We start from the raw sequence: 20,561 nt of genomic DNA, 5'->3' as shown, positions 1-20,561 counted from the left end.
CACCCAGTGTCTGATGATTCACCCAGTGTCTGATGATTCACTTAGTTTCAGATGATTCACTCAGTTTCAGATGATTCATTCAGTGTCTGATGATTCACCCAGTGTCTGATGATTCACTCAGTGTCTGATGATTCACTCAGTGTCTGATGATTCTGATGATTCACTCAGTGTCCGATGATTCACCCAGTGTCTGATGATTCACCCAGTGTCAGATGATTCACCCAGTGTCAGATGATTCACCCAGTGTCAGATGATTCACTCAGTGTCTGATGATTCACTCAGTGTCAGATGATTCACTCAGTGTCAGATGATTCACCCAGTGTCTGATGATTCACTCAGTGTCTGATGATTCACTCAGTGTCAGATGATTCACTCAGTGTCTGATGATTCACCCAGTGTCTGAAGATTCACTCAGTGTCTGATGATTCACCCAGTGTCTGATGATTCACTCAGTGTCTGATGATTCACCCAGTGTCTGATGATTCACTCAGTGTCTGATGATTCACCCAGTGTCTGATGATTCACTCAGTGTCTGATGATTCACTCAGTGTCTGATGATTCTGATGATTCACCCAGTGTCAGTTGATTCACCCAGTGTCAGATGATTCACCCAGTGTCAGATGATTCACCCAGTGTCTGATGATTCACTCAGTGTCTGATGATTCACTCAGTGTCTGATGATTCACTCAGTGTCTGATGATTCTGATGATTCACTCAGTGTCTGATGATTCACCCAGTGTCTGATGATTCACCCAGTGTCTGATGATTCTCCCAGTGCCTGATGGTTCACTCAGTGTCTGATGATTCACCCAGTATCAGATGATTCACTCAGTGTCAGATGATTCACCCAGTGTCTGATGATTCACCCAGTGTCTGATGATTCACCCAGTGTCTGATGATTCACCCAGTGTCTGATGATTCACCCAGTGTCAGATGATTCACCCAGTGTAAGATGATTCACTCAGTGTCTGATGATTCACCCAGTGTCTGATGATTCACCCAGTGTCTGATGATTCACTCAGTGTCAGATGATTCACCCAGTGTCTGATGATTCACCCAGTGTCTGATGATTCACTCAGTGTCAGATGATTCACCCAGTGTCAGATGATTCACCCAGTGTCAGATGATTCACTCAGTGTCTGATGATTCACCCAGTGTCAGATGATTCACCCAGTGTCAGATGATTCACCCAGTGTCAGATGATTCACTCAGTGTCTGATGATTCTGATGATTCACCCAGTGTCTGATGATTCACTCAGTGTCTGATGTTTCTGATGATTCACCCAGTGTCTGATGATTCACTCAGTGTCTGATGATTCTGATGATTCACCCAGTGTCTGATGATTCTGATGATTCACCCAGTGTCTGATGATTCACTCAGTGTCTGATGATTCTGATCATTCACTCAGTGTCTGATGATTCACTCAGTGTCTGATGATTCTGATGATTCAACCAGTGTCTGATGATTCACTCAGTGTCTGATGATTCTGATGATTCACCCAATGTCTGATGATTCACCCAGTGTCAGATGATTCACTCAGTGTCTGATGATTCACCCAGTGTCTGATGATTCACTCAGTATCTGATGATTCACCCAGTGTCTGATGATTCACTCAGTGTCTGATGATTCTGATGATTCACCCAGTGTCTGATGATGCACCCAGTGTCAGATGATTCACTCAGTGTCAGATGATTCACCCAGTGTCTGATGATTCACTCAGTGTCTGATGATTCACCCAGTGTCAGATGATTCACCCAGTGTCAGATGATTCACTCAGTGTCAGATAATTCACTCAGTGTCTGATGATTCACCCAGTGTCTGATGATGCACCCAGTGTCAGATGATTCACTCAGTGTCAGATGATTCACCCAGTGTCTGATGATTCACTCAGTGTCTGATGATTCACCCAGTGTCAGATGATTCACTCAGTGTCTGATGATTCACTCAGTGTCAGGTGATTCACCCAGTGTCTGATGATTCACTCAGTCACTCAGTGTCTGATGATTCACTCAGTGTCTGATGATTCACCCAGTGTCTGATAATTCACTCCGTGTCTGATGATTCACTCAGCGTCTGATGATTCACCCAGCGTCCGATTCACCCAGTGTCTGATGATTCACTCAGTGTCTGATGATTCTGATGATTCACCCAGCGTCCGATTCACCCAGTGTCTGATGATTCACTCAGTGTCTGATGATTCTGATGATTCACCCAGCGTCCGATTCACCCAGTGTCTGATGATTCACTCAGTGTCTGATGATTCTGATGATTCACCCAGCGTCCGATTCACCCAGTGTCTGATGATTCACTCAGTGTCTGATGATTCTGATGATTCACCCAGCGTCCGATTCACCCAGTGTCTGATGATTCACTCAGCGTCTGATGATTCACCCAGCGTCCGATTCACCCAGTGTCTGATGATTCACTCAGTGTCTGATGATTCTGATGATTCACTCAGTGTCTGATGATTCACTCAGTGTCTGATGATTCACCCTGTGTCTGATGATTCACCCAGTGTCAGATGATTCACTCAATGTCTGATGATTCACTCAATGTCTGATGATTCACTCAGTGTCTGATGATTCACCCAGTGTCAGATGATTCACTCAATGTCTGATGATTCACTCAGTGTCTGATGATTCACTCAGTGTCTGATGATTCACTCAATGTCAGATGATTCACTCAGTGTCTGATGATTCACTCAGTGTCTGATGATTCACCCAGTGTCCTATGATTCACCGAGTGTCCGATGATACACCCAGTGTCAGATGATTCACTCAGTGTCTCATAATTCATCCAGTGTCTGATGATTCACCCTGTGCCTGATGATTCACTCAGTTTCTGATGATTCACCCAGTGTCTGATGATTCACCCTGTGCCTGATGATTCACTCAGTGTCTGATGATTCTGATGATTCACTCAGTGTCAGATGATTCACTCAGTGTCTGATGATTCACTCAGTGTCAGATGATTCACCCAGTGTCAGATGATTCACCCAGTGTCAGATGATTCACTCAGTGTCTGATGATTCACTCAGTGTCTGATGATTCTGATGATTCACCCAGTGTCTGATGATTCACTCAGTATCTGATGATTCACCCAGTGTCTGATGATTCACTCAGTGTCTGATGATTCTGATGATTCACCCAGTGTCTGATGATGCACCCAGTGTCAGATGATTCACTCAGTGTCAGATGATTCACCCAGTGTCTGATGATTCACCCAGTGTCAGATGATTCACCCAGTGTCAGATGATTCACTCAGTGTCAGATAATTCACTCAATGTCTGATGATTCACCCAGTGTCTGATGATGCACCCAGTGTCAGATGATTCACTCAGTGTCAGATGATTCACCCAGTGTCTGATGATTCACTCAGTGTCTGATGATTCACCCAGTGTCAGATGATTCACTCAGTGTCTGATGATTCACACAGTGTCAGGTGATTCACCCAGTGTCTGATGATTCACTCAGTCACTCAGTGTCTGATGATTCACCCAGTGACTGATGATTCACTCAGTGTCTGATGATTCACTCAATGTCTGATGATTCACCCAGTGACTGATGATTCACACAGTGTCTGATGATTCACTCAGTGTCTGATGATTCACCCAGTGTCTGATGATTCAATGAGTGTCTGATGATTCACCCAGTGTCTGATGATTCACCCAGTGTCTGATGATTCACTCAGTGTCTGATGATTCACTCAGTGTCTGATGATTCACTCAGTGTCTGATGATTCACCTAGTGTCGGATGATTCACCCAGTGTCTGATGATTCACCCAATGTCTGATGATTCACCCAGTGTCTGATGATTCACCCAGTGTCAGATGATTCACCCAGTGTCTGATGATTCACTCAGTGTCAGATGATTCATTCAGTGTCTGATAATTCACCCAGTGTCTGATAATTCACCCAGTGTCTGATGATTCAATCAGTTTCTGATGATTCACTCAGTGTCTGATGATTCACCCTGTGCCTGATGATTCACTCAGTGTCTGATGATTCATCCAGTGTCTGATGATTCACCCTGTGCCTGATGATTCACTCAGTTTCTGATGATTCATCCAGTGTCTGATGATTCACCCTGTGCCTGATGATTCACTCAGTGTCTGATGATTCATCCAGTGTCTGATGATTCACTCAGTTTCTGATGATTCACCCAGTGTCTGATGATTCACCCTGTGCCTGATGATTCACTCAGTGTCTGATGATTCATCCAGTGTCTGATGATTCACTCAGTTTCTGATGATTCACTCAGTGTCTGATGATTCACCCAGTGTCTGATGATTCACCCAGTGTCTGATGATTCACTCAGTGTCTGATGATTCATCCAGTGTCTGATGATTCACTCAGTTTCTGATGATTCACCCAGTGTCTGATGATTCACTCAGTGTCTGATGATTCACTCAGTGTCTGATGATTCACTCAGTTTCTGATGATTCACCCAGTGTCTGATGATTCACCCAGTGTCTGATGATTCACTTAGTTTCAGATGATTCACTCAGTTTCAGATGATTCATTCAGTGTCTGATGATTCACCCAGTGTCTGATGATTCACTCAGTGTCTGATGATTCACTCAGTGTCTGATGATTCTGATGATTCACTCAGTGTCCGATGATTCACCCAGTGTCTGATGATTCACCCAGTGTCAGATGATTCACCCAGTGTCAGATGATTCACCCAGTGTCAGATGATTCACTCAGTGTCTGATGATTCACTCAGTGTCAGATGATTCACTCAGTGTCAGATGATTCACCCAGTGTCTGATGATTCACTCAGTGTCTGATGATTCACTCAGTGTCAGATGATTCACTCAGTGTCTGATGATTCACCCAGTGTCTGAAGATTCACTCAGTGTCTGATGATTCACCCAGTGTCTGATGATTCACTCAGTGTCTGATGATTCACCCAGTGTCTGATGATTCACTCAGTGTCTGATGATTCACCCAGTGTCTGATGATTCACTCAGTGTCTGATGATTCACTCAGTGTCTGATGATTCTGATGATTCACCCAGTGTCAGATGATTCACCCAGTGTCAGATGATTCACCCAGTGTCAGATGATTCACCCAGTGTCTGATGATTCACTCAGTGTCTGATGATTCACTCAGTGTCTGATGATTCACTCAGTGTCTGATGATTCTGATGATTCACTCAGTGTCTGATGATTCACCCAGTGTCTGATGATTCACCCAGTGTCTGATGATTCTCCCAGTGCCTGATGGTTCACTCAGTGTCTGATGATTCACCCAGTATCAGATGATTCACTCAGTGTCAGATGATTCACCCAGTGTCTGATGATTCACCCAGTGTCTGATGATTCACCCAGTGTCTGATGATTCACCCAGTGTCTGATGATTCACCCAGTGTCAGATGATTCACCCAGTGTAAGATGATTCACTCAGTGTCTGATGATTCACCCAGTGTCTGATGATTCACCCAGTGTCTGATGATTCACTCAGTGTCAGATGATTCACCCAGTGTCTGATGATTCACCCAGTGTCTGATGATTCACTCAGTGTCAGATGATTCACCCAGTGTCAGATGATTCACCCAGTGTCAGATGATTCACTCAGTGTCTGATGATTCACCCAGTGTCAGATGATTCACCCAGTGTCAGATGATTCACCCAGTGTCAGATGATTCACTCAGTGTCTGATGATTCTGATGATTCACCCAGTGTCTGATGATTCACTCAGTGTCTGATGTTTCTGATGATTCACCCAGTGTCTGATGATTCACTCAGTGTCTGATGATTCTGATGATTCACCCAGTGTCTGATGATTCTGATGATTCACCCAGTGTCTGATGATTCACTCAGTGTCTGATGATTCTGATCATTCACTCAGTGTCTGATGATTCACTCAGTGTCTGATGATTCTGATGATTCAACCAGTGTCTGATGATTCACTCAGTGTCTGATGATTCTGATGATTCACCCAATGTCTGATGATTCACCCAGTGTCAGATGATTCACTCAGTGTCTGATGATTCACCCAGTGTCTGATGATTCACTCAGTATCTGATGATTCACCCAGTGTCTGATGATTCACTCAGTGTCTGATGATTCTGATGATTCACCCAGTGTCTGATGATGCACCCAGTGTCAGATGATTCACTCAGTGTCAGATGATTCACCCAGTGTCTGATGATTCACTCAGTGTCTGATGATTCACCCAGTGTCAGATGATTCACCCAGTGTCAGATGATTCACTCAGTGTCAGATAATTCACTCAGTGTCTGATGATTCACCCAGTGTCTGATGATGCACCCAGTGTCAGATGATTCACTCAGTGTCAGATGATTCACCCAGTGTCTGATGATTCACTCAGTGTCTGATGATTCACCCAGTGTCAGATGATTCACTCAGTGTCTGATGATTCACTCAGTGTCAGGTGATTCACCCAGTGTCTGATGATTCACTCAGTCACTCAGTGTCTGATGATTCACTCAGTGTCTGATGATTCACCCAGTGTCTGATAATTCACTCCGTGTCTGATGATTCACTCAGCGTCTGATGATTCACCCAGCGTCCGATTCACCCAGTGTCTGATGATTCACTCAGTGTCTGATGATTCTGATGATTCACCCAGCGTCCGATTCACCCAGTGTCTGATGATTCACTCAGTGTCTGATGATTCTGATGATTCACCCAGCGTCCGATTCACCCAGTGTCTGATGATTCACTCAGTGTCTGATGATTCTGATGATTCACCCAGCGTCCGATTCACCCAGTGTCTGATGATTCACTCAGTGTCTGATGATTCTGATGATTCACCCAGCGTCCGATTCACCCAGTGTCTGATGATTCACTCAGCGTCTGATGATTCACCCAGCGTCCGATTCACCCAGTGTCTGATGATTCACTCAGTGTCTGATGATTCTGATGATTCACTCAGTGTCTGATGATTCACTCAGTGTCTGATGATTCACCCTGTGTCTGATGATTCACCCAGTGTCAGATGATTCACTCAATGTCTGATGATTCACTCAATGTCTGATGATTCACTCAGTGTCTGATGATTCACCCAGTGTCAGATGATTCACTCAATGTCTGATGATTCACTCAGTGTCTGATGATTCACTCAGTGTCTGATGATTCACTCAGTGTCTGATGATTCACCCAGTGTCCTATGATTCACCGAGTGTCCGATGATACACCCAGTGTCAGATGATTCACTCAGTGTCTCATAATTCATCCAGTGTCTGATGATTCACCCTGTGCCTGATGATTCACTCAGTTTCTGATGATTCACCCAGTGTCTGATGATTCACCCTGTGCCTGATGATTCACTCAGTGTCTGATGATTCATCCAGTGTCTGATGATTCACCCAGTGTCTGATGATTCACCCTGTGCCTGATGATTCACTCAGTGTCTGATGATTCATCCAGTGTCTGATGATTCACTCAGTTTCTGATGATTCACCCAGTGTCAGATGATTCACTTAGTTTCAGATGATTCACTCAGTTTCAGATGATTCACCCAGTGTCTGATGATTCACTCAGTGTCTGATGATTCATCCAGTGTCAGAAGATTCACTCAGCGCCTGATAATTCACCCAGTGTCTGATGATTCACTCAATCTCAGATGATTCACCCAGTGTCTGACGATTCTCCCAGTGCCTGATGATTCACTCAGTGTCTGATGATTCACCCAGTGTCTGATGATTCACTCAGTGTCTGATGATTCACTCAGTGTCTGATGATTCACTCAGTGTCTGATGATTCACCCAGTGTCTGATGATTCACTCAGTGTCAGATGATTCACTCAGTGTCTGATAATTCACTCAGTGTCTGATGATTCGCTCCGTGTCTGATGATTCACTCAGTGTCTGATGATTCACCCAGCGTCCGATTCACTCAGTGTCTGATGATTCACTCAGCGTCTGATGATTCACCCAGCGTCCGATTCACCCAGTGTCTGATGATTCACTCAGTGTCTGATGATTCTGATGATTCACCCAGCGTCCGATTCACCCAGTGTCTGATGATTCACTCAGCGTCTGATGATTCACCCAGCGTCCGATTCACCCAGTGTCTGATGATTCACTCAGTGTCTGATGATTCTGATGATTCACTCAGTGTCTGATGATTCACTCAGTGTCTGATGATTCACCCTGTGTCTGATGATTCACTCAGTCACTCAGTGTCTGATGATTCACCCAGTGACTGATGATTCACTCAGTGTCTGATGATTCACTCAGTGTCTGATGATTCACCCAGTGACTGATGATTCACACAGTGTCTGATGATTCACTCAGTGTCTGATGATTCACCCAGTGTCTGATGATTCACTCAGTGTCTGATGATTCACTCAGTGTCTGATGATTCAATGAGTGTCTGATGATTCACCCAGTGTCTGATGATTCACCCAGTGTCTGATGATTCACCCAGTGTCTGATGATTCACTCAGTGTCTGATGATTCACTCAGTGTCTGATGATTCACCCAGTGTCGGATGATTCACCCAGTGTCTGATGTTTCACCCAATGTCTGATGATTCACCCAGTGTCTGATGGTTCACCCAGTGTCAGATGATTCACCCAGTGTCAGATGATTCACCCAGTGTCAGATGATTCACCCAGTGTCAGATGATTCACCCAGTGTCTGATGATTCACTCAGTGTCAGATGATTCATTCAGTGTCTGATAATTCACCCAGTGTCTGATGATTCACTCAGTTTCTGATGATTCACTCAGTGTCTGATGATTCACCCTGTGCCTGATGATTCACTCAGTGTCTGATGATTCATCCAGTGTCTGATGATTCACCCTGTGCCTGATGATTCACTCAGTTTCTGATGATTCATCCAGTGTCTGATGATTCACCCTGTGTCTGATGATTCACTCAGTGTCTGATGATTCATCCAGTGTCTGATGATTCACTCAGTTTCTGATGATTCACCCAGTGTCTGATGATTCACCCAGTGTCTGATGATTCACTCAGTGCCTGATGATTCACTCAGTGTCTGATGATTCATCCAGCGTCTGATGATTCACTCAGTTTCTGATGATTCACTCAGTGTCTGATGATTCACTCAGTGTCTGATGATTCACCCAGTGTCTGATGATTCACCCTGTGCCTGATGATTCACTCAGTGTCTGATGATTCATCCAGTGTCTGATGATTCACTCAGTTTCTGATGATTCACCCAGTGTCTGATGATTCACTCAGTGTCTGATGATTCACTCAGTGTCTGATGATTCACTCAGTTTCTGATGATTCACCCAGTGTCTGATGATTCACCCAGTGTCTGATGATTCACTTAGTTTCAGATGATTCACTCAGTTTCAGATGATTCATTCAGTGTCTGATGATTCACTCAGTGTCTGATGATTCATCCAGTGTCAGAAGATTCACTCAGCGCCTGATAATTCACCCAGTGTCTGATGATTCACTCAATCTCAGATGATTCACCCAGTGTCTGACGATTCACTCAGTGTCTGATGATTCACTCAGTGTCAGATGATTCACTCAGTGTCTGATGATTCACTCAGTGTCTGATGATTCTCCCAGTGCCTGATGATTCACTCAGTGTCTGATGATTCACTCAGTGTCTGATGATTCACCCAGTGTCAGATGATTCACTCAGTGTCAGATGATTCACTCAGTGTCTGATGATTCACCCAGTGTCTGACGATTCTCCCAGTGCTTGATGATTCACTCAGTGTCTGATGATTCACCCAGTGTCTGATGATTCACTCAGTGTCTGATGATTCACCCAGTGTCTGATGATTCACTCAGTGTCTGATGATTCACCCAATGTCTGATGATTCACTCAGTGTCTGATGATTCACTCAGTCTCTGAAGATTCACCCAGTGTCTGATGATTCACTCAGTCTCTGATGATTCACCCAGTGTCTGATGATTCACTCAGTCTCTGATGATTCACCCAGTGTCTGATGATTCACCCAGTGTCAGATGATTCACCCAGTGTCTGATGATTCACGCAGTGTCTGATGATTCACGCAGTGTCTGATGATTCACCCAGTGTCTGATGATTCACCCAGTGTCAGTTGATTCACCCAATGTCTGATGATTCACCCAGTGTCTGATGATTCACCCAGTGTCAGATGATTCACCCAATGTCAGATGATTCACCCAATGTCAGATGATTCACCCAGTGTCAGATGATTCACCCAGTGTCAGATGATTCACCCAGTGTCAGATGATTCACCCAGTGTCTGATGATTCACCCAATGTCAATGTCAGATGATTCACCCAGTGTCTGATGATTCACTCAGTGTCTGATGATTCACTCAGTGTCTGATGATTCACCCAGTGCCTGATGATTCACCCAGTGTCTGATGATTCACTCAGTGTCTGATGATTCACCCAGTGCCTGATGATTCACCCAGTGTCTGATGATTCACTCAGTGTCTGATGATTCACCCAGTGTCTGATGATTCACCCAGTGTCTGATGATTCACTCAGTGTCTGATGATTCACTCAGTGTCTGATGATTCACTCAGTGTCAGATGATTCACCCAATGTCTGATGATTCACCCAGTGTCTGATGATTCACCCAGTGTCTGATGATTCACCCAGTGTCTGATGATTCACCCAGTGTCTGATGATTCACCCAGTGTCAGATGATTCACCCAGTGTCAGATGATTCACCCAGTGTTTGATGATTCACCCAGTGTCTGATGATTCACTCAGTGTCAGATGATTCACTCAGTGTCTGATGATTCACCCAGTGTCTGATGATTCACCCAATGTCAGATGATTCACCCAGTGTCAGATGATTCACCCAGTGTCTGATGATTCACCCAGTGTCTGATGATTCACCCAGTGTCTGATGATTCACTCAGTGTCTGATGATTCACTCAGTGTCTGACGATTCACCCAGTGCCTGATGATTCACCCAGTGTCAGATGATTCACTCAGTGTCTGATGATTCACCCAATGTCAGATGATTCACCCAATGTCAGATGATTCACCCAGTGTCAGATGATTCACCCAGTGTCTGATGATTCACTCAGTGTCTGATGATTCACCCAATGTCAGATGATTCACCCATTGTCAGATGATTCACCCAGTGTCAGATGATTCACCCAGTGTCAGATGATTCACCCAGTGCCTGATGATTCACTCAGTGTCTGATGATTCACCCAGTGTCAGATGATTCACTCAGTGTCTGATGATTCACCCAGTGTCTGATGATTCACTCAGTGTCAGATGATTCACCCAATATCTGATGATTCACCCAGTGTCTGATGATTCACTCAGTGTCAGATGATTCACTCAGTGTGAGATGATTCACTCAGTCTCTGATGATTCACCCAGTGTCTGATGATTCACCCAGTGTTAGATGATTCACCCAGTGTCAGATGATTCACTCAGTGTCTGATGATTCACTCTGTGTCAGATGATTCACCCAGTGTCTGATGATTCACTCAGTGTCAGATGATTCACCCAGTGTCTGATGATTCACTCAGTGTCAGATGATTCACCCAATGTCTGATGATTCACCCAGAGTCTGATGATTCACCCAGTGTCTGATGATTCACCCAGTGTCTGATGATTCACTAAGTGTCTGATGATTCACCCAGTGTCTGATGATTCACTCAGTCTCTGATGATTCACCCAGTGTCTGATGATTCACCCAATGTCTGATGATTCACTCAGTGTCTGATGATTCACTCAGTCTCTGAAGATTCACCCAGTGTCTGATGATTCACTCAGTCTCTGATGATTCACCCAGTGTCCGATGATTCACTCAGTCTCTGATGATTCACCCAGTGTCTGATGATTCACCCAGTGTCAGATGATTCACCCAGTGTCTGATGATTCACGCAGTGTCTGATGATTCACGCAGTGTCTGATGATTCACCCAGTGTCTGATGATTCACCCAGTGTCAGTTGATTCACCCAATGCCTGATGATTCACCCAGTGTCTGATGATTCACCCAGTGTCAGATGATTCACCCAATGTCAGATGATTCACCCAATGTCAGATGATTCACCCAGTGTCAGATGATTCACCCAGTGTCAGATGATTCACCCAGTGTCAGATGATTCACCCAGTGTCTGATGATTCACCCAATGTCAGATGATTCACTCAGTGTCTGATGATTCACCCAGTGTCTGATGATTCACCCAGTGCCTGATGATTCACCCAGTGTCTGATGATTCACTCAGTGTCTGATGATTCACCCAGTGTCAGATGATTCACCCAGTGTCTGATGATTCACCCAGTGTCTGATGATTCACTCAGTGTCTGATGATTCACTCAGTGTCTGATGATTCACTCAATGTCAGATGATTCACCCAGTGTCTGATGTTTCACCCAGTGTCTGATGATTCACCCAGCGTCTGATGATTCACCCAGTGTCTGATGATTCACTCAGTGTCTGATGATTCACTCAGTGTCTGACGATTCACCCAGTGCCTGATGATTCACCCAGTGTCAGATGATTCACTCAGTGTCTGATGATTCACCCAATGTCAGATGATTCACCCAATGTCAGATGATTCACCCAGTGTCAGATGATTCACCCAGTGTCTGATGATTCACTCAGTGTCTGATGATTCACCCAATGTCAGATGATTCACCCATTGTCAGATGATTCACCCAGTGTCAGATGATTCACCCAGTGTCAGATGATTCACCCAGTGCCTGATGATTCACTCAGTGTCTGATGATTCACCCAGTGTCAGATGATTCACTCAGTGTCTGATGATTCACCCAGTGTCTGATGATTCACTCAGTGTCAGATGATTCACCCAATATCTGATGATTCACCCAGTGTCTGATGATTCACTCAGTGTCAGATGATTCACTCAGTGTGAGATGATTCACTCAGTCTCTGATGATTCACCCAGTGTCTGATGATTCACCCAGTGTTAGATGATTCACCCAGTGTCAGATGATTCACTCAGTGTCTGATGATTCACTCAGTGTCAGATGATTCACCCAGTGTCTGATGATTCACTCAGTGTCAGATGATTCACCCAGTGTCTGATGATTCACTCAGTGTCAGATGATTCACCCAATGTCTGATGATTCACCCAGTGTCTGATGATTCACTCAGTCTCTGATGATTCACCCAGTGTCTGATGATTCACCCAATGTCTGATGATTCACTCAGTGTCTGATGATTCACCCAGTGTCTGATGATTCACTCAGTGTCAGAATATTCACCCAGTGTCTGATGATTCACCCAGTGTCTGATGATTCACTCAGTGTCAGATGATTCACCCAGTGTCTGATGATTCACCCAGTGTCAGATGATTCACCCAGTATCTGATGATTCACTCAGTGTCAGATGATTCACTCAGTGTCTGATGATTCACTCAGTGTCTGATTCACTCAGTGTCTGATGATTCACCCAGTGTCTGATGATTCACTCAGTGTCTGATGATTCACCCAGTGTCTGATGATTCACCCAGTGTCTGATGATTCACCCAGTGTCTGATGATTCACCCAGTGTCTGATGATTCACTCAGTGTCAGAATATTCACCCAGTGTCTGATGATTCACCCAGTGTCTGATGATTCACTCAGTGTCAGATGATTCACCCAGTGTCTGATGATTCACCCAGTGTCAGATGATTCACCCAGTATCTGATGATTCACTCAGTGTCAGATGATTCACTCAGTGTCTGATGATTCACTCAGTGTCTGATTCACTCAGTGTCAGATGATTGACCCAGTGTCTGATGATTCACTCAGTGTCTGATGATTCACCCAGTGTCTGATGATTCACCCAGTGTCTGATGATTCACTCAGTGTCAGATGATTCACCCAATGTCTGATGATTCACCCAGTGTCTGATGATTCACCCAGTGTCTGATGCTTCACCCAGTGTCAGATGATTCACTCAGTGTCAGATGATTCACCCAGTGTCTGATGATTCACCCAATGTCTGGTGATTCACCCAGTGTCAGATGATTCACCCAGTGTCAGATGATTCACCCAGTGTCAAATGATTCACCCAGTGTCAGATGATTCACCCAGTGTCAGATGATTCACCCAATGTCTGATGATTCACCCAGTGTCTGATGATTCACCCAGTGTCTGCTGATTCACCCAGTGTCTGATGATTCACCCAGTGTCTGATGATTCACTCAGTGTCAGATGATTCAACCAATGTCTGATGATTCACCCAGTGTCTGATGATTCACCCAGTGTCTGATGATTCACCCAGTGTCTGATGATTCACCCAGTGTCAGATGATTCACTCAGTGTCTGATGATTCACGCAGTGTCTGATGATTCACGCAGTGTCTGATGATTCACCCAGTGTCTGATGATTCACCCAGTGTCAGTTGATTCACCCAATGCCTGATGATTCACCCAGTGTCTGATGATTCACCCAGTGTCAGATGATTCACCCAATGTCAGATGATTCACCCAATGTCAGATGATTCACCCAGTGTCAGATGATTCACCCAGTGTCAGATGATTCACCCAGTGTCAGATGATTCACCCAGTGTCTGATGATTCACCCAATGTCAGATGATTCACTCAGTGTCTGATGATTCACCCAGTGTCTGATGATTCACCCAGTGCCTGATGATTCACCCAGTGTCTGATGATTCACTCAGTGTCTGATGATTCACCCAGTGTCAGATGATTCACCCAGTGTCTGATGATTCACCCAGTGTCTGATGATTCACTCAGTGTCTGATGATTCACTCAGTGTCTGATGATTCACTCAATGTCAGATGATTCACCCAGTGTCTGATGTTTCACCCAGTGTCTGATGATTCACCCAGCGTCTGATGATTCACCCAGTGTCTGATGATTCACTCAGTGTCTGATGATTCACTCAGTGTCTGACGATTCACCCAGTGCCTGATGATTCACCCAGTGTCAGATGATTCACTCAGTGTCTGATGATTCACCCAATGTCAGATGATTCACCCAATGTCAGATGATTCACCCAGTGTCAGATGATTCACCCAGTGTCTGATGATTCACTCAGTGTCTGATGATTCACCCAATGTCAGATGATTCACCCATTGTCAGATGATTCACCCAGTGTCAGATGATTCACCCAGTGTCAGATGATTCACCCAGTGCCTGATGATTCACTCAGTGTCTGATGATTCACCCAGTGTCAGATGATTCACCCAGTATCTGATGATTCACTCAGTGTCAGATGATTCACTCAGTGTCTGATGATTCACTCAGTGTCTGATTCACTCAGTGTCTGATGATTCACCCAGTGTCTGATGATTCACTCAGTGTCTGATGATTCACCCAGTGTCTGATGATTCACCCAGTGTCTGATGATTCACCCAGTGTCTGATGATTCACCCAGTGTCTGATGATTCACTCAGTGTCAGAATATTCACCCAGTGTCTGATGATTCACCCAGTGTCTGATGATTCACTCAGTGTCAGATGATTCACCCAGTGTCTGATGATTCACCCAGTGTCAGATGATTCACCCAGTATCTGATGATTCACTCAGTGTCAGATGATTCACTCAGTGTCTGATGATTCACTCAGTGTCTGATTCACTCAGTGTCAGATGATTGACCCAGTGTCTGATGATTCACTCAGTGTCTGATGATTCACCCAGTGTCTGATGATTCACCCAGTGTCTGATGATTCACTCAGTGTCAGATGATTCACCCAATGTCTGATGATTCACCCAGTGTCTGATGATTCACCCAGTGTCTGATGCTTCACCCAGTGTCAGATGATTCACTCAGTGTCAGATGATTCACCCAGTGTCTGATGATTCACCCAATGTCTGGTGATTCACCCAGTGTCAGATGATTCACCCAGTGTCAGATGATTCACCCAGTGTCAAATGATTCACCCAGTGTCAGATGATTCACCCAGTGTCAGATGATTCACCCAATGTCTGATGATTCACCCAGTGTCTGATGATTCACCCAGTGTCTGCTGATTCACCCAGTGTCTGATGATTCACCCAGTGTCTGATGATTCACTCAGTGTCAGATGATTCAACCAATGTCTGATGATTCACCCAGTGTCTGATGATTCACCCAGTGTCTGATGATTCACCCAGTGTCTGATGATTCACCCAGTGTCAGATGATTCACTCAGTGTCAGATGATTCACCCAGTGTCTGATGATTCACCCAGTGTCAGATGATTCACCCAATGTCTGATGATTCACCCAGTGTCAGATGATTCACCCAGTGTCAGATGATTCACCCAGTGTCAGATGATTCACCCAATGTCTGATGATTCAGGCAGTGTCTGATGATTCACCCAGTGTCTGATGATTCACCCAGTGTCTGATGATTCACCCAGTGTCTGATGATTCACTCAGTGTCTGACGATTCACCCAGTGCCTGATGATTCACCCAGTGTCAGATGATTCACTCAGTGTCTGATGATTCACCCAATGTCAGATGATTCACCCAATGTCAGATGATTCACCCAGTGTCAGATGATTCACCCAGTGTCTGATGATTCACTCAGTGTCTGATGATTCACCCAATGTCAGATGATTCACCAAGTGTCAGATGATTCACCCGGTGTCAGATGATTCACCCAGTGCCTGATGATTCACTCAGTGTCAGATGATTCACCCAATATCTGATGATTCACCCAGTGTCTGATGATTCACTCAGTGTCAGATGATTCACTCAGTGTGAGATGATTCACTCAGTCTCTGATGATTCACCCAGTGTCTGATGATTCACCCAGTGTCAGATGATTCACCCAGTGTCAGATGATTCACTCAGTGTCTGATGATTCACTCAGTGTCAGATGATTCACCCAGTGGCTGATGATTCACTCAGTGTCAGATGATTCACCCAGTGTCTGATGATTCACTCAGTGTCAGATGATTCACCCAATGTCTGATGATTCACCCAGTGTCTGATGATTCACTCAGTGTCAGATGATTCACTCAGTGTGAGATGATTCACTCAGTCTCTGATGATTCACCCAGTGTCAGATGATTCACCCAGTGTCAGATGATTCACCCAGTGTCAGATGATTCACCCAGTGTCTGATGATTCACCCAATGTCAATGTCAGATGATTCACCCAGTGTCTGATGATTCACTCAGTGTCTGATGATTCACTCAGTGTCTGATGATTCACCCAGTGCCTGATGATTCACCCAGTGTCTGATGATTCACTCAGTGTCTGATGATTCACCCAGTGCCTGATGATTCACCCAGTGTCTGATGATTCACTCAGTGTCTGATGATTCACCCAGTGTCTGATGATTCACCCAGTGTCTGATGATTCACTCAGTGTCTGATGATTCACTCAGTGTCTGATGATTCACTCAGTGTCAGATGATTCACCCAATGTCTGATGATTCACCCAGTGTCTGATGATTCACCCAGTGTCTGATGATTCACCCAGTGTCTGATGATTCACCCAGTGTCTGATGATTCACCCAGTGTCAGATGATTCACCCAGTGTCAGATGATTCACCCAGTGTTTGATGATTCACCCAGTGTCTGATGATTCACTCAGTGTCAGATGATTCACTCAGTGTCTGATGATTCACCCAGTGTCTGATGATTCACCCAATGTCAGATGATTCACCCAGTGTCAGATGATTCACCCAGTGTCTGATGATTCACCCAGTGTCTGATGATTCACCCAGTGTCTGATGATTCACTCAGTGTCTGATGATTCACTCAGTGTCTGACGATTCACCCAGTGCCTGATGATTCACCCAGTGTCAGATGATTCACTCAGTGTCTGATGATTCACCCAATGTCAGATGATTCACCCAATGTCAGATGATTCACCCAGTGTCAGATGATTCACCCAGTGTCTGATGATTCACTCAGTGTCTGATGATTCACCCAATGTCAGATGATTCACCCATTGTCAGATGATTCACCCAGTGTCAGATGATTCACCCAGTGTCAGATGATTCACCCAGTGCCTGATGATTCACTCAGTGTCTGATGATTCACCCAGTGTCAGATGATTCACTCAGTGTCTGATGATTCACCCAGTGTCTGATGATTCACTCAGTGTCAGATGATTCACCCAATATCTGATGATTCACCCAGTGTCTGATGATTCACTCAGTGTCAGATGATTCACTCAGTGTGAGATGATTCACTCAGTCTCTGATGATTCACCCAGTGTCTGATGATTCACCCAGTGTTAGATGATTCACCCAGTGTCAGATGATTCACTCAGTGTCTGATGATTCACTCTGTGTCAGATGATTCACCCAGTGTCTGATGATTCACTCAGTGTCAGATGATTCACCCAGTGTCTGATGATTCACTCAGTGTCAGATGATTCACCCAATGTCTGATGATTCACCCAGAGTCTGATGATTCACCCAGTGTCTGATGATTCACCCAGTGTCTGATGATTCACTAAGTGTCTGATGATTCACCCAGTGTCTGATGATTCACTCAGTCTCTGATGATTCACCCAGTGTCTGATGATTCACCCAATGTCTGATGATTCACTCAGTGTCTGATGATTCACTCAGTCTCTGAAGATTCACCCAGTGTCTGATGATTCACTCAGTCTCTGATGATTCACCCAGTGTCTGATGATTCACCCAGTGTCAGATGATTCACCCAGTGTCTGATGATTCACGCAGTGTCTGATGATTCACGCAGTGTCTGATGATTCACCCAGTGTCTGATGATTCACCCAGTGTCAGTTGATTCACCCAATGCCTGATGATTCACCCAGTGTCTGATGATTCACCCAGTGTCAGATGATTCACCCAATGTCAGATGATTCACCCAATGTCAGATGATTCACCCAGTGTCAGATGATTCACCCAGTGTCAGATGATTCACCCAGTGTCAGATGATTCACCCAGTGTCTGATGATTCACCCAATGTCAGATGATTCACTCAGTGTCTGATGATTCACCCAGTGTCTGATGATTCACCCAGTGCCTGATGATTCACCCAGTGTCTGATGATTCACTCAGTGTCTGATGATTCACCCAGTGTCAGATGATTCACCCAGTGTCTGATGATTCACCCAGTGTCTGATGATTCACTCAGTGTCTGATGATTCACTCAGTGTCTGATGATTCACTCAATGTCAGATGATTCACCCAGTGTCTGATGTTTCACCCAGTGTCTGATGATTCACCCAGCGTCTGATGATTCACCCAGTGTCTGATGATTCACTCAGTGTCTGATGATTCACTCAGTGTCTGACGATTCACCCAGTGCCTGATGATTCACCCAGTGTCAGATGATTCACTCAGTGTCTGATGATTCACCCAATGTCAGATGATTCACCCAATGTCAGATGATTCACCCAGTGTCAGATGATTCACCCAGTGTCTGATGATTCACTCAGTGTCTGATGATTCACCCAATGTCAGATGATTCACCCATTGTCAGATGATTCACCCAGTGTCAGATGATTCACCCAGTGTCAGATGATTCACCCAGTGCCTGATGATTCACTCAGTGTCTGATGATTCACCCAGTGTCAGATGATTCACTCAGTGTCTGATGATTCACCCAGTGTCTGATGATTCACTCAGTGTCAGATGATTCACCCAATATCTGATGATTCACCCAGTGTCTGATGATTCACTCAGTGTCAGATGATTCACTCAGTGTGAGATGATTCACTCAGTCTCTGATGATTCACCCAGTGTCTGATGATTCACCCAGTGTTAGATGATTCACCCAGTGTCAGATGATTCACTCAGTGTCTGATGATTCACTCAGTGTCAGATGATTCACCCAGTGTCTGATGATTCACTCAGTGTCAGATGATTCACCCAGTGTCTGATGATTCACTCAGTGTCAGATGATTCACCCAATGTCTGATGATTCACCCAGTGTCTGATGATTCACTCAGTCTCTGATGATTCACCCAGTGTCTGATGATTCACCCAATGTCTGATGATTCACTCAGTGTCTGATGATTCACTCAGTCTCTGAAGATTCACCCAGTGTCTGATGATTCACTCAGTCTCTGATGATTCACCCAGTGTCTGATGATTCACTCAGTCTCTGATGATTCACCCAGTGTCTGATGATTCACCCAGTGTCAGATGATTCACCCAGTGTCTGATGATTCACGCAGTGTCTGATGATTCACGCAGTGTCTGATGATTCACCCAGTGTCTGATGATTCACCCAGTGTCAGTTGATTCACCCAATGCCTGATGATTCACCCAGTGTCTGATGATTCACCCAGTGTCAGATGATTCACCCAATGTCAGATGATTCACCCAATGTCAGATGATTCACCCAGTGTCAGATGATTCACCCAGTGTCAGATGATTCACCCAGTGTCAGATGATTCACCCAGTGTCTGATGATTCACCCAATGTCAGATGATTCACTCAGTGTCTGATGATTCACCCAGCGTCTGATGATTCACCCAGTGTCTGATGATTCACCCAGTGTCAGATGATTCACCCAGTGTTTGATGATTCACCCAGTGTCTGATGATTCACTCAGTGTCAGATCATTCACTCAGTGTCTGATGATTCACCCAATGTCAGATGTTTCACCCAGTGTCAGATGATTCACCCAGTGTCAGATGATTCACCCAGTGTCTGATGATTCACTCAGTGTCTGATGATTCACCCAGTGTCTGACGATTCACCCAATGTCAGATGATTCACCCAATGTCAGATGATTCACCCAGTG

Source organism: Pristiophorus japonicus, chromosome 11, assembly GCF_044704955.1.
Source record: "Pristiophorus japonicus isolate sPriJap1 chromosome 11, sPriJap1.hap1, whole genome shotgun sequence".
Lineage (NCBI taxonomy): Eukaryota > Metazoa > Chordata > Chondrichthyes > Pristiophoridae > Pristiophorus > Pristiophorus japonicus.
Note: the sequence above shows the minus strand (reverse complement) of the source record.